This window comes from Bos mutus, chromosome 7 (genome assembly GCF_027580195.1).
Source record: "Bos mutus isolate GX-2022 chromosome 7, NWIPB_WYAK_1.1, whole genome shotgun sequence".
Lineage (NCBI taxonomy): Eukaryota > Metazoa > Chordata > Mammalia > Artiodactyla > Bovidae > Bos > Bos mutus.
Genome location: NC_091623.1, coordinates 52,025,210 through 52,052,838, shown reverse-complemented (window position 1 = coordinate 52,052,838; position 27,629 = coordinate 52,025,210). Strand labels below are relative to the sequence as shown.

The following is a 27,629-nucleotide window of genomic DNA, read 5'->3' as shown; positions in this document are numbered from 1 at the left end:
CTGCCGTCTATGGGGTCACACAGAGTCGGACACGACTGAAGTGACTTAGCGGCAGACTACAATAAACACAGTTTGCACCCCCCGCAAAGTTGCAGAACAGAGAATGACATTTGTCTTGCTGGAGGTTTACTTGAACATGGTGACCTGACCTACCCAGACAGCTGCACGAACAAAGGATTCTTGACATCAAGAAGTTTGCAGCAACCAACCACACCTCCTCCCCTTTCAGTATCAAAGAAGCCTGAATTCTAACTCAGGGAAGATGGTTCTTTGGAATATTAGCCCACTATCTTCTCAGTTTGCTGGCTTTCCAAATAAAGTCGATATTGCTTACCCCACAACTTGTTTCTTGATTTATTGGCCTGTTGTGCAGCAAGCAGTAGGAGCTTGGATTCAGTAACACCTCTGTACAGTGGAATATTGTTCAGTCATTAAAAATAATGGTTCCCTGATTGGTGATGGACAGGGAGGCCTGGCGTGCTGCGATTCATGGGGTAGCAAAGAGTTGGACACGACTGAGTGACTGATCTGACTTGATCTGATCTGATGGCTCAGACTGTAAAAAATCTGCTTGAAATGTGGGAGAATCAGGTTCAATCCCTGGTCAGAAAGATCTGATGGAGAAGGGAATGGCAACCCACTCCAGTATCCTTGCCTGGGGAATTCCATGGACAGAGGAGCCTGGAGGGGTACAGTCCATGGGATCTCAAAGAGTCAGACATGACTGAATGATTAACGCACACACATTAAAGGTAAAGAAGCACTGAGACATACTACAACATGGCTGAACCTCGAAAACATGATGCTGAGTGAAAGAAGCCAGACACAAAATGTCATGTAGTGTATGATTCCCTTTATATGAAATATCCAAAAATAGGCAAATCCACAGAGACAGAAAGTAGATCGGCAGTTGCCAGGAGCAGGGGGATGGGGAGATAGGGGGTGCCTGCTAGTGGGTATAGGGTTGCATTTTGAGGTGATGGAAATGTTCTAAAATGAGATAGAAAAGTGGCATGATACTGTGAATGTACTAAATGCTCTGAATTGTTCTCTTTGAAAGGGTTAGAGACTTCCCTGCTGGTCCAGTGGTTAAAACTTTGCCTTCCAGGGCAGGAGGTTCAAACCAGCCAGGTTCAATCCCTGGCTGGTCAAGGAGCCAAAAAACAAACAAAAACCCCCATAAAACAGAAGCAATATTGTAACAAACTCAATAAAGACTTTAAAAATGATCCACATCAAAAAAATCTTTAGGAACTTCCCTGGTGGGCCAGCGGCTAAGGCTCCAGAGTCCCAGTGGAGAGGGCCTCAAGTTCAATCCCTGGTCAGGGAATTGGATCCCACATGCCACAACTAAGACCTGGCACAGCCAGAAAAAAAAAATTGTAAATAAAAAGGTTAATTTCATGTGAAAGGAATTTCCCACCAATTTTTTTTTAATGCAGTGCAAAAGGGAGGGGAAAATAAACATGACCAACACAACATTGCTCACTGAAGAAGCTGGCTTCTGGGGACAAGGGCGTCCACTGTTATTTTCATTGTGTTCTCTTTGCTTTGTGCTTAAAATGTTCTTTTTTTTAAAGAGATGGAGGTAAACATTAATTAGGAAAAATGCAGCCCTTGAAGGTGGGTTTGGACCAACAGAAGTGGGGTAGAGGGGGATTCTCTGTGGGAGACTGGAACCTCAGTTCAGCAACTAGGTGAACCCCCAGGCTTCAAAGTAACTCAAAGAAAAGCCAGAGTGTGGAGGACAGAGCTGAACTGTGGCAAGCTGTGTGACCCTGAGCAAGTCACTTAAGCCTCCATCACCTCCTGTTCAAAACTAGGATAATAACACTTGAGAAGGACTGTTTTGGGTATAAAATGAGACATATGATATGAAAAGGCATTGTGTGCTGTAAAATGCTCTGCAATGTAAGATGTTATTATTGTTATGCCAGAAGCCAGAAGCCTATGCAATTAGCATTGAATTTTCCTATTTTTAAATCACATGACTTGTATGAGTCACTTGATGATGAACATAAATAGCCATCCTGGTTTCTTTAAAAGTCCTTTGAAAATGTCAAAAAGTTCTGCTTTTTCCTTTATGCAAATGAGGCCATCCTGAGTCAACCAACTTTTAAACTCTTGTGCCTTTTGCAAGAGTTGGTGAATAATAGGTTGGCCTCAATTATTCACTCCTTCCTGTATCCCTCTTCGTCACAGCTTATTGTGAGTGTCATGTATTTCCTCAACCCTTGACTTTGGACTTGCTTTGATCAACAGCATGTGGGCGGAAGTGGCAATAAGCCAGTTCCAAGCCTGGGTCTAAAGAGACCTCCCATGCCCCACCTGCCCTCTTGCTTCTCAAAAGAGTTGTCAGCATGAGCACAACTATCCCAGAATAAAGATAAAAGACCAATGGAGCTGAGTCAACCAGTCGAGCCCTATCCAGATTGGCCAACCCAGCAGACTCAGAGGTGCATGGGTATATATGTCTATTGCTTTAAGCCACTGAGCTTTAGGCCTCCCTGGTGGCTCAGATGGTAAAGAATCCACTGGCAATGTGGGAGACCCAGATTCAGTCCCTGGGTCAGGAAGATCCCCTGGAGAAAAGAATGACTACTACTCTAGTATTCTTGCCTGGAGAATCCCATGGACAGAGTCACCTGGCAGGCTACATTCTATGCGGTCAAAGAGTCAGACATGGCTAAGCAACAAACACTTCACTTCTCTTCACTTCACTTCACTGAGCTTTGGGGTAGTTTGTAATGCAGCACAATTGCAACAATCTCTTGAGAGTCCCATGGACTGCAAGATCAAACCAGTTAATCCTAAAGGAAATTAACCCTGAATAGTCACTGGGAGGACTGCTGCTGAAGCTGAAGCTCCAATACTTTGGCCACCTGATACAAAGAGCTGACTCATTGAAAAAGACCCTGATGCTGGGAAAGATGGAGGGCAGGAGGAGAAGGGGCGACAGAGGATGAGATGGTTGGCATTGAGTTGGCAACACCAACTCAATGGACATGAGTTTAAGGAACTCCAGGAGAAGGTGTAGGACAGGGAAGCCTGGCATGCTGCAGTCCATAGGGTCGCAAAGAGTCAGGCATGACTGAGCAACTGAACAAGAACATCTGATCCACTGGCCCAGAGAAGAAGCCCAAAGCCTGTGAAATTCAAGCACAATGAGATTGAATTAAAAATACTTCTGGTGCCCCACTTCTGCATTGTCCCTTCTAATGCTCTGTAGAACTCGCTTTTGTCCCAAATCCCTTGTAAAGAGGGCTGTGCTGCTTGTTATCCCAATCCATGGATTGTTGTCTCTTTAATGAAGGATGTAAAAGCAATGACTATATTTTTGGCAACAAAGTGAGACCCACAGAAAGTTGCTGAATCCTGTGAAGACAGCTCCTAGACATAGGATCTGTGGGTAAAAGAATTTAATGAAGATAGACTTTCACTGTATTTCAGCTTTAGCCTTTCAGATTTGCTCCTCCCTCTGAACCTTATAGGCTTCCTGGTGACTCAGACAGTAAAGCATCTGCCTGCAGTGCGGGGACCCGGGTTCCATCCCTGGGTTGGGAAGATCCCCTGGAGAAGGAAATGGCAACCCACTCCAGTGCTCTTGCCTGGAAAATTCCATGGACTGAGAGGCTATTCAGAGCCTGGTAGGCTACAGCCCATGGGGTCGCAAAGAGTTGGACACAACTGAGTGACTTCACTTCACTTCACTGAGTCTTAAGACCAGAGATCAAGCCTTGAGCCTTTTGAGTGGGAGCACTGACTCCAAGACCCTAGACTACCAGAGAACTAACCCTAGGGAGGATCAAATAGTGAGAACTCATACAAACGAAACCACTTGAATACAAGACCTGGCATCACCCAACTACCAGTAGCACCCTGTGCAGCACACCTCATCTAAACAACAAACAAAACAAAAATACAAACCAAATCATCAGCAGACAGGATCACCACCTCACTCAATGCTGCACATCAGAGGAAAACAAACAAACAAACAAAACCTCAGCACAAATCTCACCCTATATAAAACTTACACAAACCACAGGACCAAGCTTCAGTTCAGTTCAGTCACTCAGTCGTGTCCGACTCTTTGCGACCCCATGAATCGCAGCACGCCAGGCCTCCCTGTCCATCACCAACTCCCAGGGTTCACTCAGACTCACATCCATCAAGTCAGTGATGCCATCCAGCCATCTCATCCTCTGTCATCCCCTTCTCCTCCTGCCCCCAATCCCTCCCAGTATCAGAGTCTTTTCCAGTGAGTCAACTCTTTGCATGAGGTGACCAAAGTATTGGAGTTTCAGCTTTAGCACCATTCCTTCCAAAGAAATCCTGGGGCTGATCTCCTTCAGAATGGACTGGTTGGATCTCCTTTCAGTTCAAGGGACTCTCAAGAGTCTTCTCCAACACCACAGTTCAAAAGCATCAATTCTTCAGCACTCAGCTTTCTTCACAGTCCAACTCTCACATCCATACATGACCACAGGAAAAACCATAGCCTTGACTAGACGGACCTTTGTTGGCAAAGTAATGTCTCTGCTTTTGAATATGCTATCTAGGTTGGACATAACTTTCCTTCCAAGGAGTAAGCGTCTTTTAATTTCATGGCTGTAGTCACCATCTGTAGTGATTTTGGAGCCCCCAAAAATAAAGTCTGACACTGTTTCCACTGTTTCCCCATCTATTTCCCATGAAGTGATGGGACTGGATGCCATGATCTTCGTTTTCTGAATGTTGAGCTTTAAGCCAACTTTTTCACTCTCCACTTTCACTTTCATCAAGAGGTTTTTTAGTTCCTCTTCACTTTCTGCCATAAGGGTGGTGTCATCTGCATATCTGAGGTTATTGATATTTCTCCTGGCAATCTTGATTCCAGGAAAATTGTGTTTCTTCCAGCCCAGCGTTTCTCATGATGTACTCTGCATATAAGTTAAATAAGCAGGGTGACAATATACAGCCTTGGCGTACTCCTTTTCCTATTTGGAGCCAGTCTGTTGTTCCATGTCGAAGCTTAGGAGGGCAGAAACCAAAAGGAATAAAGAATTCAAATTTGAAGCCTGGGAAAAGGAGACTGCAAACACAGTAAGTTTAAAAAAATAACAATGAAAAGGAACAAACTAGAAACACATAAGTCCAAATAAATGAAGAGTAAATAGGCAAACTACCTGAAAAAGAATTCAGAATAATGATAGTAAAGATGATCAAAAACCTTGAAAACAGAATGGAGAAGAAGCAAGAATCAATTAACAAAGACCTAGAAGAATTAAAGAATAAACATACAGAGACAAACAACACAATTACTGAAATTAAAAATACTCTAGAAGGAATCAATAACAGAATATCTGAAGCAGAAGAATGAGTCAGTGGGCTGGAAGATAAAATGCTGGAAATAACTTCTGAAGAGCAGAATAGAGTAGAAAGAATGAAAAGAACTGAGGATAGTCTCCAAGACCTCTGGGATATTATCAAATGCACCAACATTTGAATTATAGAAGTTTCAGAAAAAGAAGAGAAAAATAAAGGGTATAGGAAATTTTTTAAGAGATTATAGTTGAAAATTTCCGCAACATGGAAATGGAAATAGTCAATCAAGTCCAAGAGGAACAGAGTCCCATACAGGATAAACCCAAGGAGAAACACACCAAGACACTAATCAAACTAATAAAGACTAAACACAAAGAAAGAATATTAAAAGTAGCAAGGGAAAAGCAACAAGCAACATACAAGAGAAACCCCAAAGATTTAACAGCTGATCCTTCAGCAGAAATTCTGCAGGCCAGAAGGGAATGGCAGGATATATTTAAAGTACTGAAAGGGAAAAACCTACAACTAAGATTACTGTACCCGGGAAGGATCTCATTCAAAATTGATGGAGGAATAAAAAGCTTTTCAGACAAGCAGAAGTTAAGAGAATTCAGTATCACCAAACCAGCTTTACAACAAATGTTAAATGGGCTTATATAGACAAGAAATACAAGAGAAGAAAAAAGTTCTACAAAATCAATCTCAAACAATTAAAAAAATGGCAATAGGAATATACATATCAATAATTACTTTAAATATAAATGCATTAAATGTTCCAACCAAAGGACACTGACTGGCTGAATGGTTACAAAAACAAGACCCATGTATATGCTGTCTACAAGAAACCCACTTCAGGCTTAAAGACACATATAGACTGAAAGTGAGAGGATGGGAAAATATATTCCATGCAAATGGGAAGCAAAAGAAAGCTGGAGAAGAATACCTCATATCAGACAAAATAGACCTTAAAATAAAGAAGATTACAAGAGATAAGGAAGGACACTACATAATGATCAAAGGATCAATCCAAGAGGAAGACATAACAATTGTAAATATCTATGCACCCAACATAGGAGCACCTCAATACATAAGACAAACACTAACAGACATATAAGGAGAAACTGACAGTAACACAATAATAGTAGGAGACTTTAACACCTGTCACACCAATGGACAGATCATCAAAACAGAAAATTAATAAGGAAACACAAGTCTTAAATGATACACAAGTCTTAGATGAGATGGATTCTCATTGATATCTTCAGGACATTCCATCCAAATGCAGAAGAATACACCTTCTTCTCAAGTGCACGTGGAACATTTTCCAGAATAGACCACATCTTAGGTCACAAACCAAACCTCAGTAAATTAAAGAAAATTGAAATCACATCAAGCATCTTCTCCAACCACAATGCTATGAGACTAGATATCAATTACAAGAAAAAATTGTAAGAAACACAAACACATGGAGATTAAACAATACATTTCTAAATAACAAATAGGTTACTGGAGAAATCAAAGGGAAGTAAAAAAATTTCTAGAAACAAATGACAATGAAAACATGACAACTCAAAAACCTATGCTGCTGCTGCTGCTAAGTCGCTTCAGTCGTGTCCGACTCTGTGCGACCCCATAGACGGCAGCCCACCAGGCTTCCCCGTCCCTGGGATTCTCCAGGCAAGAACACTGGAGTGGGTTGCCATTTCCTTCTCCAATGCATGAAAGTGAAAAGTGAAAGTGAAGTCGCTCAGTTGTGTCCGACTCTTCACGACCCCATGGACTGCAGCCTACCAGGCTCTTCCATCCATGGGATTTTCCAGGCAAGAGTACTAGAGTGGGGTGCCACATTCCAAGAGGGAAGTTTATAGTAATACAATCCTACCTCAAGAAACAAGAAAAACATCGAATAGACAACCTAACTTTATACCTAAAACAACTGGAAAAAGAACCAAACACACACCCACACACCAAAATTAGTAGAAGGAAAGAAATAATACAGATCAGAGCAGAAATAAATGAAAAAGAAATGAAAGAAACAATAGTAAACATTAATAAAATTGAAAGCTGGTTCTTTGAGAAAATAAACAAAATTGACAAACCTTTAGCCAGACACATCAAGAAAAAAAGAGAGAAGAATCAAATCAACAAAATTAGAAATGAAAAAGGAGAGATTAAAACAGACAATGAAGAAATACAAAGGATTATAGAGACTATTATGAACAACTATATGGCAATAAAATGGATAAACTGAAAAAGTGGACAGATTCTTAGAAAAATTCAATCTTCCAAGACTGAACCAGGAAGAAATAGAAGTTATGGACAACCCAATTATAAGTGCTAAAATTGAAGCTGTGATCAAAATTCTCCCAAAAAACAAAAGCCCAGGACCAGATGGCTTCAAGGGAGAATTCTATCAAACATTTACAGAAGAGCCAATGCCTATCCTTCTAAAATTCTTTCAAAAAATTGCAGAGGAAGGAGCACTTCCAAACTCATTCTACAAGGCCACCATTCATCCTGATATCAAAACCAGACAAAGACAACACACAAAAAAGAAAACTACAGGCCAACATCACTGATGAGCATAGATGCAAAAATCCTCAACACAATTTTTGCAAACAGAATTCAGCAACACATGAAAAAGCTCATACACCATGATCAACTTGAATTTGTTCCAGGGATGCAAGGATTCCTAAATGTATGCAAGTCAATCAATGTGATACACCATATTAATAAATTGAAAGATAAAAATCATATGATAATCTCAATAGATGCAGAAGAAGTCTTTGACAAAATTTAGCACCCATTTATGGTTGAAACTCTTCAAAAAATGGGCATAAAAGGAACCTACCTCAACATAGTAAAACCCATATATGATAAGCCTACAGCAAACATTATTCTCAATGGTGAAAAACTGAAAGCATTCCCCCTAAGATCAGGAACAAGACAAGGGTGTCCACTTTCTCCACTATTATTCAATATAATTCTGGAAGTCCCAGCTACAGCAATCAGAGAAGAAAAAAAATAAAAGGATTCCAGATCAGAAAAGAAGAAGTAAGCCTCTCTCTCTTTGCAGATGACATGATACTGTATATAGAAAACCCTAAAGATAGTGTCAGAAAATTACTAGAGCTAATCAGTGAATTTAGCAAAGTTACAGGATACAAAATCAATACACAGAAATCACTTGCATTTCTATATACTAACAATGAAAAATCAGAAAGAGAAATTAAGGAATCATTCCCATTCACCATTGCAACAAAAAGAATTAAATATCTAGAATAAACTTACCTCAGGAGACAAAAGAACTGTACACAGAAAATTATAAGACACTAATGAAAGAAATCAAAGATGACACAAACAGATGGAGAGATATTCCATGCTCCTGGGTAGGAAGAATCAATATTGTGAAAATAACTATACTACCAAATGCAATCTACAGATTCAATGAGATACCTATCAAATTACCAATGACATTTTTCACAGAACTAGAACAAAAAATTTCACAATTCACATGGAAACACAAATGATCCCAAATAGCCAAAGCAATCTGGAAAAAGAAGAATGGAGCTGGAGGAATCAACCTTCCTGACTTCAGATTATACTATAAAGCTACAGTCAATGAGACAGTATGGTGCTGTCACAAAAACAGAAATATTGACCAACAGAACAAGATAGAAAGCCCAGAAATAAATCCACGCACCTATGAGTATTTTTTTTTTTTTTAACTTTAAGGACAAACTTTATTTAAATCTTGTGTCATATTAGTATACTTCTAAATTCAGAGTATTAGTCAAACTGGAACAGCAAAGCTTCAGAAACAAAACAAAAATTTTGTAGGAGTTACTGCTAACAAAGCCATCCCCCCAAGTAGTATCATATAATATGCTTGTCAGAAACCTATAATTTTCCATCTTAAACACTATTATTCAGAAGAAACCAAAATACCCTTTTTTTTTTTTTTGCAATGTGAGTATATGTGTTAGCAAACTGTTTAGCAAAATAAATCCTCCCAACTGATTAGAAAGACGACATATTTAAAGGGAGAGGAAACATCTCACCTCCACATATACAGAAACAGCACTATGAATACACCACACAGGCAGTCTAAGATCTGTTTTGTTTTCAACACAAAGTTTTCAAAAATGACAATTTCTCGTGTCTACACCTCTCAATTTTCTCAAATATTTTTGTTGGTCTGGTAAAGATGGCACTTATTGCAGAGCAGCTTTGGACTGACTGATCACACATACAGATCCACAGTTAAATCTCTGTCATCTCCAGGCCTCTTTTCTCAGATGGACTCTTATCCAATTTGGGTGTACCGTTCCAGACATCTCAGTGTTCACCACCTCCTCTATGCCATTTGAAAGGTCCAAAACCTTTGTGCCCTCTTCAGTTATTTCCAAAATCTCACATTTAGACCACATGTTTCTGAGACTTGACCACACAACACATTTGGATCTGACAGTAAATCCATTCAGAGTGTACACGTTCTCTGGTTGAGCCATCCGCGCTAACTGGTAAGACCTGTCGGCTGGGCCAACCACTCAGGGTTGCTCCGCTGTGCAGGCATTTGCAGCGCAAGGTGCCCTCATGGGTACCTTATTGTTGACAAAGGAGACAAGTATACGCAATGGGGCAAAGACAGCCTCTTCAATAAACGGTGCTAGGAACTGGACAGCTACATGTAAAAGAAAGAAATTACAACACTTCCTAACATCAAACACAAAGATAAACTCAAAATGCATTAAAGACCTAAATGTAAGACCCGAAACTATAAAACTCTCAGAGGAAAACACAGGCAGAACACTCGATGACATGAATCAAAGCAAGATCCTCCATGACCCCCCTCCTAGAGTAACGGAAATAAAAACAAAAGTAAACAAGTGGGACATGATTAAACTTAAAAGCTTTTGCACAGCAAAGGAAACTACAAGCAAGGTGAAAAGACAACCCTCGGAATGGGAGAAAATAATAGCAAATGAAACAGCTGACAAAGGATTAATTTCCAAAATATACAAGCAGCTCATACAACTCAATACCAGAAAAACAAACAACCCAATCAAAAAGTAGGAAAAAGACCTAAACAGACATTTTGCCAAAGAAGACATACAGATGGCTAACAAACACATGAAAAGATACTCAACATCACTCATTATTAGAGAAATGCAAATCAAAACCACAATGAGATATCACCTCACACCAGTCAGAATGGCCATCATCAAAACGTTTACAAACAATAAATGCCGGAGAGGGTGTGGAGAAAAGGGAAAGCTCTTGCACTGTCAGTGGGAATGTAAATTGATACAGCCACTATGGGAGATGGTATGGAGAGTCCTTAAAAAAATAGGAATAAAACCACCATATGACCCAGCAGTCCCACTCCTAGGCATATACTCTGAGGGAACCAAAATTGAAAAAGACACATGTATCCCATTGTTCATTGCAGCACTATTTACAATAGCTAGAACATGGAAGCAACCTAGATGTCCATCAACAGGTGAATGGATAAAGAAGTTGTGGTACACATACACAATGGAAAATTACTCAGCCATAAAAAGGAATGCATTTGAGTCAGTTCTGATGAGGTGGATGGACCTGGAACCTATTATACAGAGTGAAGTAAGTCAGAAAGAGAAAGATAAATATCGTATTCTAATGCATATATATAGAATCTATAAAAATGGTACTGAAGAATTTATTTACAGGGCAGCAGTGGAGAAACAGACATAGAGAACAGACTTATGGACATGGGGAGAGGGGTGGAGAGGGTGAGATGTATGGAAAGAGTAACATGGAAACTCATATTAGCATGTGTAAAATATATAGCCAACAGGAATTTGCTGTATAGCTCAGGAAACTCAAACAGGGCTTCTGTATCAATCTAGAGAGGTGGGATGGGGAGGGACATGGGAGGGAGGTTCAAAAAGGAGGGGATATATGTGTACCTATGGCTGATTCATGTTGTTGTATGGCAGAAACCCACACAAAATTGTAAAAATTTTACAAACAAAAAAATAATTAATTAAAGAAATTTACTTCTTCAGAAAAAAAATTACTTTTAATTTTCTTTTTACTGCTTACAAGTAAAAAGAAAGATGCTTCCCATTGATTTGTTGTGACAGTTTCTCCATGCTATGAGCAGTTATATGCATGGGGTAAAACAATGTACACTGAGAAGGAGTAACCATTTCATCTCTTTCGCATGGTCTAGATATTGCTTCCATGTCTAAACATTCTATATAAGCAGCGTATAATCAAGGCACCTAGAGTGAATTTTTACGTGGACTTATTAAAGTATTGATGAGTCAGTTGAACTGAGGTGGATTAACCTAGAGCTTGTTATACAGAGTGAAGTAAGTTATAAAGAGAAAAACAAATATCGTATATTAATGCACACACATACACATATATATACAGAATCTAGAAAAATGGTGCTGATGAAACTATCTGCAGGGCAGGAATAGAGATGCAGATGCAGAAAATGGACTTGAGAACACAGCAGGGAAAGGAGAAAGTGGGACTAATTGAGGCAGTAGCATTGACATATATACACTACTAATGTGTAAAATAGGGCTTCCCTAGTGGCTCAGACGGTAAAGCATCTGTCTGCAATGCAGGAGACCTGGGTTCGATCCCTGGGTTAGGAAGATCCCCTGGAGAAGGAAATGGCAGCCCACTCCAGTATTCTTGCCTGGAAAATCCCATAGACCGAGAAGCCTGGTAGGCTACCGTCCATGGGGTGGCAAAGAGTCGGACACGACTGAGCGACTTCACTCACTCATGTGTAAAATAGATAAGTAGTGGGAAGCTGCTATATAACACAGGGAGCCCAGTCTGGCACTCTGTGACCACCTAGAGGGGTAGGATGGGGGTGGGGTGGGAGGGATTCGAGAGGGAGGGGATATATATTCTTATGGCTGATTCGCATTGTTGTACAGCAGAAACCAACACAACACTGTAAAACAATTATCCTCCAATTAAAAAGTTTAAAACAGAATTTCAAAGGAATAAAGATGAAAGTCACTCAGTTTAATCCAACTCTTTGCGACCCCATCGACTATACAGGCCAGGGAATTCTCCAGGCCAGAATATTGGAGTGGGTAGCCATTCCCTTCTCCAGCAGATATTCCCAATCCAGGAATTGAACTGGGTCTCCTGCATTGGAGGCAGATTCTTTACCAACTGAGCTATCAAGGAAGCCCAAAGAAAGATGAAGTTGGCCCAACAGATAAAGTCTGGGTACCTTCTCAACAATTTCCACTGCTTTTCCAATTCTGCCCACAAAAATGATGACCGAAGACGTTTTAGAAGGCAGTGTAACGTGCTGAGCCAATCAGAAGACTGGGAGGATAATGGTCAGCCAGTTCAGACATATCCAGGATGGTACTTCATTTAATTCCCACTTAAATCAGCTGCACCCACTGCAAGAAAGGCTGGAGAATGTATTCTAGCTGCATCCCTGAGAAGAAGAGGGGGTGGATTTTGGTAAATGCTCAGCAGTCATTGCTGGAATGATTTAATGTGTGGTGAGATCACTTAATAAACTTTCTGCGAGATGCTAAGGTGTTCAATAAACGTGTTCTCCCCACTGAACATTTAGCCAAAAAACTAGGCCTCAGGGGCTTCATACCAGCTGTTCCCTCTGCCTTGTCTCAGGGAACCCACAAGCTCACCCCATCACTTGTTCAGGTCTCTGATATAATACTGTAATGGAGTGGGACCCTATGGTCCTTCCCACCATGTCCTCCACCTGCCTTTTGTGAAAAAACTTTACCCACAGAGTAAGTTTAATCAGAGAAGCAAGAAAATGCAGAAACGAAGACAAGCAGTCAAACAAGACTACACAACAATAGTTTAGTCAGTAACCAAAGTCCAGGCCCTTTAGTTCCTTCCCAAGGGCTACAGATAATATTCTGAGCCACATTCTGTGAGCTGTCTGGTAGATACTGAAACCCCCACCAGGTGGAAGAAGTTAACGACATGATGACCAGACTTTAGCCGTGACATAAGCTTCCACAGTTCCAAGAACTGGCCTCAAGGAAATGGGGACAAACTGACCCTGGAACTGAAGATTAACTCGACTAAAAACAATCAAGATGGGGGAAGTCCTTAGCGGTCCAGTGGTTAGGATGCTGCGCTTTCTCTCCTGGGGTCCCAAGTTCAATCACGGGGCAGGGAACTAAGATCCCACAAGCTGTGAGGCAGGGCCAAAAAAAAAATCAAGATGACATTTGTCAGACTGCACGAGCAATTTCAAGATGATTGTCAGAGCTGACTGTGCTTTTTCTGCATGTATTCCCCTCCCTCCATCTATAAAAGCTCTTGCCCGCTGATTGTCAGTGGCCTTCCCAGGGCGGGGACTGTGTGAGAGGGGAAAATCGGGGCTCAGGTGGAAAGTGTAGAGTGCAGAATGGGAGGTCAGCCTTTGGACCCACCTCCCCGACCCACTTAGTTGCCAACATCCCAGATAAAGTAAACTTTCCCTTCCACCGACTTTGCCCCTTTATGCACTTGTGAGCAGTGAGCAGCTGGACCCCCACTTTCATTAACAATATCACTCACTCAGAGAGGTCATTTCTGTACCTAACCTGAAAACCAGCGTCTTTTAATTTAATGGCTACAGTCACCATCCACAGTGATTTTGGAGCCCAAGAAAATAAAATCTGTCACTGTTTCCACTTTTTCCCCTTCTATTTGCCATGAAGTGATGGGACTGGATGCCATGATCTTAGTTTTTCAAACATTGACTTTTAAGCCAGCTTTTTCACTCTCCTGTTTTACCCTCGTCAAGAGGCTCTTTAATCAAGCCATGGTTTTTCCAGTAGTCATGTATGGACTATAAAGAAGGCTCAGTGCCGAAGAATTGATGCTTTCAAACTGTGGTGCTGGAGAAGACTCCAGAGTCCCTTGGACTGCAAGGAGATCAAACCCGTCAAAGGAAATCAGTCCTGAATATTCATTGGAAGGACTGATGCTGCAGCTAAAGCTCCAATACTTTGACCACCTGATGTGAAGAGCCAACTCAACTGGAAAAGATCCTGATGCTGGGGAAAACTGGGGGCAAGAGGAGAAGGGGGTGACAGAGGATGAGATGGTTGGATGGCATCACGGACTCGATGGACATGAGTTTGAGCAAACTCCAGGAGATAGTGAAGGACAGGAAAGCCTGGCATGCTGCAGTCCATGGGGTTGCAAAGAATCGGACATGGCTTAGCGACTGAACAACAACCACATTGGTTGTTACTCAGGAGAACACTCACCAGTACGCCAGGAGACAATAAAACCCAGTGATGTCATTCTTACTGGTTAGCCTCCAACGGCACAGAACAAGGTAGAAAACAGGAGAGAGTGGAACCGGATGGCAAATGGAGTTTTAACGAGTTTTTTGTTGCCAGAGCACCATCAGTTACTTTCTGAATCCCTGTGATTCAGGTCATTTTTCTCAGCAGTGTGCTTGACCTGATTTTTTTTTTTCTTCACTGGCTACCAAAGGGAACAGATACAAAAGGGAAAATACATTCTCCAAGGAATCCCCAGTAAATCATTTTTATTGGCATGTAGTTGCTCTGCAATGTTGTGTTCGTTTCCGTTACACAGCAAAGTGAAGCCACAAGTGTCTATATATATCCCCTCTTCCTTGGATTTCCTTCCCATTTAAGTCCCCACAGAGCACTGAGTAGAGTTCCCTGTGCTATACAGTAGGTTCCATTAATTATCTATTTTATATATAGCAGTGTATATATATCAATCCCAATCTCCTAATCCATCCCACTCACCCCCAATAAATCTTAAGAACTGTTCCACATACACATTTACATCTATAGTGATCTCTCTCGTTAAGCCAGCTCTCCCAAAGGAAGAGGGTCATTATTTATGTTCTCCCAATCATGTTTCCTTTGGCCGAAAGAGCAGGCAGCTGGCCAAACATATCATGCCCTCCAGCATGGTGGAGGTCACTCTCTGAGTCCCATAGCTGAAACTGCACACACGGAGCTGCTGGGAAATACGACACTCTGACACCATCCACCGCCCACACGGCGAATGTCTTTGCCAGCCACCCAGGCTGGAGAATTGCTGCTTATAAATCCTGAGCAAAGTCCAGTCTCTCTGTAAAGTGAGGGGGAGGCAATCAGGAGAGAGGTAAGCAAGAGATCAAAATGCTAGATGAAATGCCCCCGTCCCTTACTCGTGTGAGCCAATCATTTAACCAAGAAAGGACACAGTGAAAGCGATCAAACTCTGGAATTGAATCTGTGGTCAGACCCCCAGCTTTGGCACATCCTATCTTAATGATTTATATATATATATACACACACACATATATATATACATGTACATATGTGTGTGTGAGTATGTATGTGGTATAATTAATTTTATTGGATATAGTTGATTTACAATGATGTGTTGGTTTCTGCTGTATAACAAAGTGAACCCTAAGTTGCTGTTTTAGTTTTCTAGGTCAGCCAGGATGAACTACAATTGGCCCTCGGCATATGTGGGTTCTAGGGATTCCAGGGATTCAACCAGTCCTCAGATCTGGGGACCCATGAATTCATAAATCCAACTGTAAGGGATTTGAACATCCCTGAGTTTTGGTACCCGTGGGGGTGCTGAAAAGAATGCCCCACAGATACTGAAGGAAGACTGGGACATTTAAACAATCAAACTGTTCACTCATGGTGCTGGAGACTAAAAGTCCAAACTCAAGCCGGCAACAGCACTGGTCCTTTCTGAGAGCTGTGAGGGAAGAGTCCGCTCCCGCCTCTCTCCTTGGCTTCTAGATGGCTGTCTTCATGCTCACATGGCATTCTCCCTATAGGCATGGCTGTGACTGTGCTTCCCATTTTTTACAAGGACATCAGTCATATTGGATTAGAGTCCACTCTAATGACCTCATTTTAACCAGTTACATCTGCAATGACCCTATTTCCAAATACGGTCAGGTTCCCATGTTCTGGGAGATAGGGCTTCAAGGTAAGACTTTCAAGTATGCTATGGACTGAATGTATTCCTCCAAAAGTCATATGTTGAAATCCTAACCCCAATGTGATGGAATTGCCGGTAGGGGATCTTTGGGTGGCAATCAGGCTATCAAGGTGGAGCCTTCTAGAGTGGGATTCAGATTCATGTCCTTTTTTGTTGTAGATTTATTTATTTATTGGCTGTGTTGGGTGTTCATTGCTACATGTTAGCTTTCTTCAGTTCAGCAAGCAAGGGCACTATTCATAGCCACGCGCAGCCTTCTCACTGCAACGGCTTCTCTTGTTGTGCAGCGTGAGCTCTAGGGTGCGCAGGCTTCAGTAGCTGTAGTACATGGGCTCAGTGGTTGCAGCTTCCAAGCTCTAGAGTGCTGGCTCAGTAGCTGTGGCACATGGGCTTAGTTGCTCTGCAACATGTGGGATCTTAGTTCCTGGGCCAGAGGTTGAACCAGTGTCCCTTGCATTGCAAGGTGGATTCTTAACCACTGGACCACCAGCGAAGTCCTGATTCATGTCCTTTTAAGAAGAGACCCTAGAGGGCTCCCTCATCCCTTCTGCCACCTGAGAACACAAGGAGAAGTTGGCCATCTAGGAAGCAGGCCCTCGACAGGTACTGAATCTATAAGTGCCTTGATCTTGAACTTCCCAACCTCCACAACTGGGAGAAATAAATTCTGTTGTTTTTAAGCCATCCAGACTATCATATTCTGTTATAGCAGCCTGAAGGGTCTAAGACTGTGGGGAAAAATTATTCAATCCATAACAGTTACTATGAAGCCTTCTAAAATTAAAAATCTTGAATGGATAATCATGATGAAGGGATTATTAAATAAGAAAGCACTTTATGGGGCTTGCCTGGTGGCTCAGTGATAAAGAATTTGCCTGCCAATGCAGGAGACACAGGTTCCATCCCTGATCCGGGAAGGTCCCACATGCCGCAGAGCAACTAAGCCTGTTGGCCACACCTATCTAGCCTGTGCTCGAGAACCCAGAAGTCGCAACTATTGAAGCCCACACACCTAGAGCCCATATTCTGCAACAAGAGTTGTCACTGTGATGAGAAGCCTGCACATCACAACCAGAGAGCAACCCCACATCACAACCAGAGAGCAACCCCAGCTGGTCTCAACTAGAAAGTCCATGCGCAGCAATGAAGACCCAGCACAGCCAAAAATAAATAAATAAATACAATTATTTTTAAAAAGACATCACTTTACTGTCCCCCACAAAGTGGGTCCTTAAAAACGGTTGGTCTGGCAAAAGATATGCTGAAGACCTCCAGGTGGAGTCTGATGGAGAAAACCCTGACAATATATTGAGTCCTTACCAGATAACACAGAACACACTGTAATCAATGTTATGGAGATAGAAATTGCCTACAATACAATGCATCCATCTGATGTATACAGTTTGATGCGTTTTTACTAGCGCACACCACCTGTAATCACCACCAACACCATCAACATTCAGAACATTTCCATCACCCCAAAAGTTCCCTCTTGCCCCTTTATTATCAACACCCTATCCCTGCCTCCAAGTCACCACCAATCTGTTCTCTGTCACTGTAGAGTAAACTCATCTATTCTATAATTTTACACAAATGAACTCCTCTTTTGTGTCCGGCTCCTTTCACGAAACATAATGCTTTTGAGATTCATCCACATTGGTCTGTGTACCAGTTTCTGTTCCTTTGTATTATATGCCATTGTATGGCTGGACCACGGTTTGTCTGCTCACCTGTTGATAGACATTTGGCTTGCTGCTAATGTTTGCCTATTACAAACAGAGCTGCTGTGAATGATCACATACAAGCTCTGGTGTGGACATGTGTTTTCATTTATCCTGGGTAAGTACTCAGCTTTGGAAATACCATCTGGTGAGCATACATTTAACTCCATAAAAAAGCTTTTACCATACTGCTTTCCATCGGCAGTGGGCACGATACTCCCCAGCCTTGCCAGCAATTGGCATCATCCATCCTTTGGATGATAGTCATTCTGGTGAGTGTGTAGTCAAATCTTGCTGGGGTTCTCATTTGCATTTCCCTAATGTTCAATGATGCCATACAAATAGACACGTGTGTGTCTCTGCATTCGTGTTCAGTCATATCTGACTCTGTGACCCTATGGACTATAGCCCACCAGCCTCCTCTGTCCGTGGAATTATCCAGGCAAGAATACTGGAGTGGATTGTCATTTCCTCCTCTAGGGGATCTTCCCGACCCAGGGATTGAACCAGAGTCTCCTGTGGCTCCTGCATTGGCAGGCAGATTCTTTACCACTGAGCCACCTGGGAAGCCCCATACACGCACAAGTGAGCTTTAAAGTAATAAAAGAGACATCCCTGGTGGTCCAGCGGTTGAGAATTCACCTGCCAGTACAGGAGACATGGGTTCGATTCCTGGTCTGGGAAGATCCCACATGCCAAGGGGCAACTAAATCCATGTGCCACAGCCACTGAAGCCTGCATGCTCTAGAGCCCATGCTCCACCACGAGAGAAGCTGCCATGATGAGAAGCCCTCGCACCGCGACTAGAGAGTAGCCCACCTCGCCGCAACTAGAGAAAGCCCTTTCACAGCAACAGAGGCCCGGTGCAGCCAATAAACAATAAACAAAACGTTTAAAAGAAATAAAAGGTTTCCCAGAAGTCAGAAAAGAGACAGCTGAGAGTCAGGAGGTAAGCATGCAACATGGCACCAAGAAAGCTTGTAGAGCATAATACAGAGGAAGTATTAGGGGCTTTACTGACTCTGCAAGGCAAGAGATGGGGCCTCATGTCCTGAGTGAACAGATAAATAGCAATTGACATTTTCCACATAGAGCTGGAACTCCGGTGGGACTAGGTAGTACCCTAGGGAATGGGTACCAGGAGAACTTTATCTACCAGCCTGGAGAAAATAAAAGGAAGCTTGTCTCTTCCCTGTACATTAAAAAAAAAAAAACTGAAGGACTTCCCTGGTGGTCCAGTGGCTAAGACTCCACGCTCCCAATGCAGGGGGCCCAGGGTTAGATCCCTGGTCAGGGAACTAAGATCCTGGACACTGCAACTAAAGACATTGCATGCTGCAACTGAGACCTAGCACAGTCAAATTAATAAATAAATATTTTTTTAAACAAAAAGTAAATTAAAAATTTTTTTAATTGGTAATATCTAGTGCGGGCTAGGATGTGGAAAGACAGACATTAATTTATGCTGTTGTGGGAGTAAACATTGTTATAAACTGTTGGGAGGGCAAGGTTATATTAATATTATTTATTACATTTATATTACAGAAATATTATTTAAAACCTAAATATGCATCTTATGTTTATTTATTTTTTAGAAGTTCTTAGCATAAGCTAAATAAAGGTAGCTTAAGCAAAATTATGATTATGCTGATAATGATGTTAAAAGGGAAGGACATGCCTTACCGCATATAATGCAGAACAAATTTTCTTCTCACAGGAACTAGGACCTGTCCTAAAAAATCATCACAACGTAGTAGGTCTTCAATACCTGCACGTTAGCTTCAGTCTTCTCACTCTGCACCATCCCTATTGCTGTTGCTCAGTCGCTAAGTCATGTCCAACTCTTTGTGACCCCATGGACTACAGCACACCAGGCTCCCCTGTTCTTCACTATTTCCCAAAGTTGGCTCAAACTCATGTGCATTGAGTCGGTGATGAAGTGTGGTCCACTGGAGAAGGGAATGGCAAACCACTCCAGTATTCTTGCCTCAAGAACCCCATGAACAGTATGAAAAGGCAAAAAAGATACGACACCGGAAGATGAGCCCCCCAGGTGGGTAGATGTCCATATGCCACTGGGGAAGAGCGGAGAAATAGCTCCAGAAAGAGTGAAGAGGCTGGGCAAAAACAGAAACAATGCCCAGTTGTGGATGTGTCTGGTGGTGAAAGTAAAGTCTGATGCTGTAAATAACAATACTGCATGGGAACCTGGAATATTAGGTCCATGAATCAAAGTAAACTGGATGTGATCAGGCAAGAGATGGCAAGAGTGAATACTGATATTTTAGGAATCAGTTGAACTAAAATGGACAGAAAGGAAAAATTTAATTCAGATGACCATTATACCTACTATTGTGGTCAAGAATCCCTCAGAAGAAATGGAGTAGCCCACATAGTCAACAAAAGAATTCGAAATGCAGTACTTGGGTGCAACCTCACAAACGACAGAATGATCTTGGTTTGTTTCCAAGGCAAACCATTCAGCATCATAGTAATCCAAGTCTATGCCCCAATCACTAATGCCAAAGAAGCTGAAGTTGAACAATTCTATGCAGACCTACAGGACCTGCTAGAATTAACACCAAAAAAAGATTCCATCCCTTCATTCATGTTCAAATGTTTACTGACCACCTGCCACGTGCTGGCAGAATACACGGCACTGTGGTTGGCTATGTGAAAGGCAGATCTGTCTCTGCTTCTTTCTGACACGTGCTCTTGGGCAAAGTATTTAATCTAAGTCTCAGTTTTCTCATCTGTAAATTGGGAATGACCATGGGACTTGAATAATAGGGCTAGTGTGAGAAAATTAGATAATAAACGCAGAATGACTGGAACCCAGTAATCACTCCCTGTGGTTGGTGATTCTTTTCTTACATGCAGTATGTTGGGAATGAAATAAAAATAATCCCCTTTCCATGGTGCTTTCCAATCAATGGACAAGCGTACATTAAACCAAAAAATCTTTTAGTCCCAATTACAAAGGAGAGTTAAGGCTTTAAAACAGTTTGGGTGAGATACACTTCCAAATCTAATCAACTGTGTCTGGAATTTAGGAGGAAAGAGCAATCACATTGCACCAACATGGCTTCCTGAACCATTCCTTTGGATGGGAGAATGATTCCCAGAGAGAGGGGGTGGAGGTTAGAGGATTGTGGACAAGTAGATACTCCAAAAGGTATCCACTATGATATCCAATTTCTTAACATTTCACTTCTGACATTAACCCTAACCCAGAGAGATAATTGTAAAAATGTTCAGAACAAGCTTGTATCAGTTACCTATTTCTATGATAATATTGTGTAACAAATAAACACAAAATATCAGTGGCATCAGTTCAGTCGTTCAGTCGTGTGCGACTCTGCAACCCCATGGACTGCAGCACGCCAGGCTTCCCTGTCCATCACCAACTCCTGGAGCTTGCTCAAACTCATGTCCATAGAGTCAGTGATGCCGTCCAACCATTTCATCCTCTTTCATCCCCTTCTCCTCATGCCTTCAATCTTTCCCAGCATCAGGGTCTTTTCCAGTGAGTCAGTTCTTCACATCAGCTGGCCGAAGTATTGAAGCTTCACCTTCAACATTAGTCCTTCCAATGAATATTCAAGACTGATTTCCTTTAGGATTGACTGGTTTGCTCTCCTTGCAGTCTAAGGGACTCTCAAGAGTCTTCTCCAACACCACAGTTCAATTCTTTGGTGCTCAGCTTTCTTTATGGTCCAACTTTCACATCCATTTATGACTACTGGAAAAACCATAGCTTTGACTAGATGGACCTTTGTTGGCAAGTAACATCTCTGCTTTTTAATATCCTGTCTAGGTTTGTCATAGCTTTTCTTCCAAGGAACAAGTTCCTTTTAATTTCAAGGCTGCAATCACCATCTGTAGTGATTTTGGAGTCCAAGGAAATAGTCTGTCACTGTTTCCATTGTTTCCCCATCTATTTGCCATGAAGTGATGGTGCCATATGCCATGATCTTTGATTTTTTGAATGTTGAGTTCATATATATATATATATTTGGCTGCATCAGGTCCTAGTTGCAGCATATGCGATCTAGTTCCCTGACCAGGGATCAAACCCAGGCCCCCTGCATTGGGAGCTTGGAGTCTTCACCACTGGACCATCAGGGAAGTCCCTGAATGTTGAGTTTTAAGCCAGCTTTTTCACTCTTCTCTTTCACTTTCATCAAGAGGCTCTTTATTACTCTTGGCTTTCTCCTATAAGGGTGGTATCATCTGCATATCTGAGGTTATTGATATTTCTCCCAGCAATCTTGATTTCAGCTTTGCTTCATCCAGCCTGGCATTTCGCATGATGTACTCTGCATATAAGTTAAAAAAGCAGGGTGGCAGTATACAGCCTTGATGTACTCCTTTCCTCCATGTCCGATTCTTTTTTTTTTTTTCCCATGTCCGATTCTAACTGTTGCTTCTTGACCTGCATACAGATTTCTCAGGAGGCAGGTAAGGTGGTCTGGTATTCCCATCTCTTGCAGAATTTTCCACTGTTTGTTGTGATCCACACAGTGAAGGCTTTGGCATAGTCAGTGAAGCAAAAGCAGATGTTTTTCTCGAACTCTTGCTTTTCTATGATCCAATGGATGTAGGCGATTTGATCTCTGGTTCCTCTGCCTTTTCTAAATCGAGCTTGAACATCTGGAAGTTCAAGGTATACATACTGTTGAAAACTCACTTGGAGAATTTTGAGCATTACTTTGCTAGTGTGTGAGATGAGTGCAATTGTGCAGTAGTTTGAGCATTCTTTGGCATTGCCCTTCTTTGGGACTGGAATGAAAACTGACCTTTTCCAATCCTGTGACCACTGCTGAGTTTTCCAAATTTGCTGACATATTGAGTGCAGCATTTTAACAGCATCATCTTTTAGGATTTGAAATAGCTCATCTGGAATTCCATCACTCCACTAGTTTTGTTTGTAGTGATGCTTCCTAAGGCCCACTTGACTTCACACTCCAGGATGTCTGGCTCTAGGTGAATGATCACATTATTGTGGTTATCTTGGTCATTAAGATCTTTTTTGTATAGTTTTTATGTGTATTCTTTCCACCTTTTCTTAATATCTTCTGCTTCTGTTAGTCCATACCATTTCTGTCCTTTATTGTGCCCATCTTTGCATGAAATGTTCCCTTGGTATCTCTAATTTTCTTGAAGAGTCTTTCCCATTCTATTGTTTTCCTCTATTTCTTTTCATTGATCACTTAGGAAGGTTTTCTCATCTCTCCTTGCTATTCTTTGGAACTCTGCATTCAGATGGGTATATCTTTCCTTTTCTCCTTTGCCTCTTCCAACAACACAAGAGATGACTCTACACATGGACATCACAAGATGGTCAATACAGAAATCAGGTTGATTATAATCTTTGCAGCCGAAGATGGAGAAGCTCTATACAGTCAGCAAAAACAAGACCTGGTGCAGACTGTGGCTCTGATCATGAACTCCTTATTGCAAAAGTCAGAATTAAATTGAAGAAAGCAGGGAAAACTACTAGACCATTCAGGTTTGACCTAAATCAAATCCCTTACAATTATACAGTGGAAGTGACAAATAGATTCAAGGGACTAGGTCTGATGGAGTGCCTGAAGAACTCTGGACAGAAGTTTGTGACATTGTACAGGAGGCAGTGATCAAGATCATCCCCAAGAAAAAGAAATGCAAAAGGCAAAATGGTTGTCTGAGGAGGCCTTACAAAATAGCTGAGAAAAGAAGAGAAGCTAAAGGCAAAGGAGGAAAGGAAAGGTTTACCTATCTGAATGCAGAGTTCCTAAGAATAGCAAGGAGAGATAAGAAAGTCTGCGTCGTGATCAATGGCATACGACAGTAAATTTGTTGCACATATGTCTGGGGTCAGTGGAGGATCAAATGGCTTTGCTGATCTTAGCTCTTTTTGCTCACATGACTGATGGTTAGCTGGCTGACCGTGGAGTGACAAGAGCAACTTGGCTCTGTGCCGCACGTCTCTCACTCTCCTGAAGGCGATCCCCAGTGTGTCCTCGTGGTGATGTCAGTGGTGCAAGAGTTAGCCTAGTCACATAGGGACCTTTCAAGCATGTTCCTACCAACATGCCATTGACCCAAAGCAAGTCATAGTAAACCCACAGTAAAAGCAGTAGGATGCTAGGACTTGCCTGGTAGTCTGGTGATTGAGAATCCACCTGCCAAAGCAGGGAAAACAGGTTTGATCCCTGGTCTGGGAACTTTCCACGTGCCTCAGAGCAACTGAGACCATGTGCCACAACTACTGAGCCCAAGCTCTAAAGCCAGCAAACCACTGAGCAGCTCACATTCCCAGGGCTTTCCCCAACAAGAGAAGCCACTGCGATGGGAAGCTCCTGAACCACAACAGAGAGCAGCCCCCACTCACCACAACTAGAGAAAGCCCTTGTGCAGCAACGAAGAGTCAGTGCAACCGAAAATAAATTAATAAATAAATTTTAATTAAAATTCAAAAATAATAAAATGCTACAAAGTGACTGGCAAAAGAGAAGCGTGAAGAATTGATACCATTTTGGCAATCTACCATGTGCATCATTTGTAATTGCCAAAGAAACAAAAACAAACAAACACGGGCTGATTCGTGTTGAGGTTTGACAGAAAACAGCAAAATTCTGTAAAACAATTATCCTTCTAAACAAACAAACCACAAAATAAAATAACCTTTTCTAAGTAACCTAAATGACATCAGTAGGAAATTGGTTAGATAAATTAAGCCACAACATGGAACAGCATCTGTATTAGTTTCTTCTCACTGCTCTAACAAACATGCATTAACTCAGTTGCTTAAAATAGCACAACTGTATTGTCTGAAATGGGTTCCACTGTTGTTGCTGTTCAGTTGCTCAGTTGTGTCTGACTCTTTGCGACCCCACGCACTGCATCACCCCAAGCTTGCCTGTCCTTCACTATCTCCCAGAGTATGCTCAAACTCATGTCCATTGAGTTGATCCTACCATCCAACCATCCTCTGCCCCCCCTTCTCCTCCTGCCCTCCATCTTTCCCAGCATCAGGGTCTTTTGCACAGAGTCACTCTTTGCATCAGGTGGCCAAAGTAATGGAGCTTCAGCTTCAGCACCAGTACTTCCAATGAACATTCAGGGTTGATTTCTTTAGGATTGGCTAACTTGATCTCCTTGCTGTCCAAAGGACTTTCAAGAGTATTTTCCCACACCATAGTTTAAAAGCATTAATTCTTCAGTGCTCATTCTTCTTTATGGTCCAGCTCTCACATCCATACATGACCAGTGGAAAATCCATAGCTTTGACTACATGGACCTTTGTTGGTAAAGTGATGTCTCTGCTTTTTAATATGCTGTCTAGGTTCATCATAATTTTTCTTCCAAGGAGAAGGCATCTTTTAACTTCACAGCTGGGTTCCACTGACCTGAAACCAAAGTGTTGGTAGGCCTGTGCTTGATGTCTCTGGAAGCTCTAGAAGAGAACATACTTCCTCGACTTTTCCAGGTTCTAGAGATGCATTTCTTGTATCCCTTGATTCGTCCCCTTCCTCCATCTTCAAAGGCAGCAGTGTAGTATCTTCAGGTACCTTTCTCCCCCATCTTCCATCATCACATTGCCTCTGATCTCCTGCCCCTTGTTAATATAAAGACACCTGTGATTACATTGGACTTCCCTAGTGACTCAGCAATAAAGAATCTGCCTGCAATGCAGGAGACCCAGATTTGATCCCTGGATTGGGAAGATCCCCTGGAGGAGGGCATGACACCCACTCCAGTATTGCCTGGAGAATCCCATGGACAGAGGAGCCTGGTGCGCTACAGTTCATGGGATTGCAAAGAGTTGGACACGACTAAAGCAATGGAGCATGCACGTGATTACATTTGGAACCACTTGGATAATCCAGGATGTCTCTTTGTGGTGGGGGGTAGGGCAGGGCTGTCTTGTTCTGTGTAAGATGTTTCCATCTAATAGCATATTCAGCCTCCACCCCCAAGATACCATGGACACGACCACCCTCAAATGTTATAACCAAATGTCCCCTGGGGGACAACTCTCCCCCATTGAGAAACACTGACCAGAGGCAAAAATTAAAAGACATCCTGTCTCTGGACTTCCCTAGTGGTGCAGTGGATAAGAATCCACCTGTCAGTGCAGAGGACACAGGTTTGATCCCTGGTCTGGGAGGATTGCGCATGCCAAGAAGCAGCTGGGCCCTTGAGCACCACAGTTCCTGAGCTTGCTCTCTAGAGCCCATGAGCCGCACCTACTGAGCCCACGAGCTGTAACTACTGAAACCTGCACACCTAGAGCCTGTTTCCTCAACAAGAGAAGCCACTGCAATGAGAAGCCCACGCACTGCAACAAAGAGTAGCCCCTGCTCCCAACTACTAGAGAAAGCCCACGTGCAACGAGAATCCAGAGCAACCAAAAATATACAATTAATTAATCAATTACCAAATCACTAGACAGCCAATATATCTTATCAAGTAAATAAATCAGATAGAACAGAATGTACAACATGTTCTGACTTTGAAAATTGGCATTTATAAATAAATGTTTGAGAGGATTAATTGCAAATCACTAATATGGTTTTTCCAGTAGTCATGAACAGATGTGAGAGTTGGACCATAAAGAAGGCTGAGCGCTGAAGAATTGATGCTTTCTAATTGTAGTGCTGGAGAAGACTCTTGACAGTCCCATGGACAGCAAGGAGATCAAGCCAGTCAATCCTAAAGGGAATCAACCCTGAATATTCACAGGAAGAACTGGTGCCGTGGAGAAGGCAATGGCACCCCACTCCAGTACTCTTGCCTGGAAAATCCCATGGACGGAGGAGCCTGGTAGGCTGCAGTCCATGCTAAGGGTTGGACACGACTGAGCGACTTTACTTTCACTTTTCACTTTCATGCATTGGAGAAGGAAATGGCAACCCACTCCAGTACTCTTGCCTGGAGAATCCCAGGGACGGGGGAGACTGGTGGGCTGCCGTCTATGGGGTCGCATAGAGTAGGACACTACTGAAGCGACTTAGCAGCAGCAGCAACAGCAGAACTGGTGCTGAAGCTGAAGCTTCAATACTTTGGCCACCTGATGCAAAGAACTGACTCATTGGAAAAGACTCTGACACTGGGAAAGATTGAAGGCAAAAGGAGAAGGGGGTGGCAGAGGATGAGATGGTTGGATGGTATCACCAATTCAATGGACATGGGTTTGAGCAAACCCTGGGAGATAGTGACAGACAGGGGACACTGTCGTGCTGTAGTACATGGGGTTACAAAGAGTCGGACATGACTTAGCCACTGAACAACAGCTACAAATATGGGTGAGCTCTCGATGAGAGATTAATGGAGGTCATCAGTTTCCAGTTTTTGCATTTTTGAAGTGTATAGCTTTTACAGCTATACAAATTCAAAAGAAGATGAAATAGTGCTCTTTTAATCAGCTTTATTCAGGACAGTGTTGTCTTTAGCCAGTTGAGGTCAAGATTATGAACCTTTGCTATTCTCAACAAGACAGGAGATAACAAGTATTGGCAATGATGTAGAGAAAAGCAACACTTGTGCACTGTTGGAGGAAATACAAATTGGTGCAGCCATCACAGAAAACAGTATGGAGGTTTCTCAAGAAATTAAAAATAGAAC

General features: G+C 42.2%; 1 pseudogene; it reads left to right on the top strand.

The window, feature by feature from the left end:
• Nucleotides 1-27,629, top strand: part of LOC138988583 (small ribosomal subunit protein uS14-like) — a 42,214-nt pseudogene that overhangs the window by 608 nt on the left and 13,977 nt on the right.